Source organism: Brassica oleracea, chromosome C3, assembly GCF_000695525.1.
Source record: "Brassica oleracea var. oleracea cultivar TO1000 chromosome C3, BOL, whole genome shotgun sequence".
Classification (NCBI taxonomy): domain Eukaryota; kingdom Viridiplantae; phylum Streptophyta; class Magnoliopsida; order Brassicales; family Brassicaceae; genus Brassica; species Brassica oleracea.
This window is the reverse complement of record NC_027750.1, coordinates 37,812,115-37,813,944: the sequence shown is the minus strand read 5'-3', so window position 1 is coordinate 37,813,944 and position 1,830 is coordinate 37,812,115.

The window sequence follows — 1,830 nt, the reverse complement described above, 5'->3', positions numbered from 1 at the left end:
TGTGGGATGGCAAGTATGTGTGTTAACGTACACTTTCACCATCCATTTCTGAATGGATCTCTCTACTGAGCAGTATATACGCCACACACAACCTCTACCACTGCATTTAGCACCAATCTTTGTCTTCTCCCATCTGTCATAGACTACATTTCTTCTTGACTGCAGAATATACTTGATCACTTGCTTCTTGAACTCTTCACCACTGTAAAAGGTCTGCCTAAGACTAAAAACGCCATCTAATTCACCCCTATTAGCCATCCTCTCAGCTTGCTCCTCTTCATCATCAGATGACTGTTTCGTGTCAGGATATACCTCATCATCGTCTACAATCTCATCGTCATAGTTCTCATCCCTAAACATCTCAAGATCCTCTTCAAAATTTCTGTCAAGATCCTCTTCATCATCAGATTTATCACTCGCTTGATACTCATCTTCACTCTCTTCTGCTTCATCATCACCATCAACCTCGTCGTTTTGTAGCTCAGCATCAACCTCTCTACCATCAACCTCGTCATTTTGTAGCTCAGTCCTTGCAGTTTCTCTACCATTAACCTCGTCGTTCTGTAGCTCAGCATCAACCTCGTCGTCTTCACTAGTTTCAGGTTTCTCTATGAAGACATCAAGCTCCCCATAATAACGACCATTAGAAGCCATCCTCTTTTTGTTTTTCTCTCCATTCTCAAGCAACTCCTTCTTCTCTAAGATATCCTCATACAGTAACTTGTACCACATTCTCCCCACACTAACTTTTAGAACAATGATCTTCAGGAATTCTTCAAAAACTTCATCACCATTGATTTCGAACTGATCCATAAAACCATCAACATAATTTAGCTTTTCATCTTCATCATATTTGAACACACCGGAATGGAAGCAATTAATCTTCACCGGTATTGAATCGTTGTTACCATTAAAATAGCATTAGAACATGGTAAAGCCATCAATTGATTCTAATAATCGAAGTAAACAAGCAAGGGTTCTTACCTCATTGTCGCCTTGTTTCTTCGATTAGCTCATCCGGATTCCAATTCACTAATATTGAATCGATAACACCAAACCCCTCTCTGCAATCTCTCTGTCTCTTTCTCTCTGTTGAACGATGAACCCTAGATTTCCAAATGAAATCGATTTGGGGGAGCAAATGGTTAAGTCTGGGTCGGGTTTTTCGTTTGGTTCGGGTCGGAGTTTAACTTTAATTAATTACGCTTTGACCCCAATTATTTTAACTAAAATCAATTAAATCTCGTTATGATATTGGCACCATATTTTTTATTAACATCGTATATGTGCCATGTATTTATCATATACATTGTGTAGGTATCGACACATTTATATACTCTGGATGGTTTGCATCATATTATAGTATACATGGTGTAGCTGAGAAACTTTTTTCCTATTATTATGTGTCAAGAAAAAAGAACATAAATGGTACTCATATTGCAATTTGCAACCAAAAGTGTCTACGAAGTACAAATACCCGTGAGTTAATTCGAGATCTATTAAATATTAATAATATTTTCCCGAAACGATAATAGGTCCAATAAAATTTGCTAATATATGCGTAAAGTTATATATCTAAGGGAAAATTAGAAGATTGGGCAACTTTTAAGTTTGAATTAGAAATTTGGGCAAGCCCATGTTTTAATTAGGTTGTTGGGCAACCTAGTAGGAGAGAGAAGAAAAAGTGGACAGTTTTAACCTTTTTGCCCAACAATCTTGAGCTGAAATTCGTGGGACCAGGCTGTCTTTTGCCCAGAAAAACTTGCCTCAGGAATACCGACACACACGCGCCGGATGTGCGTGTAAGAGACGAATTGAATATTATATTAT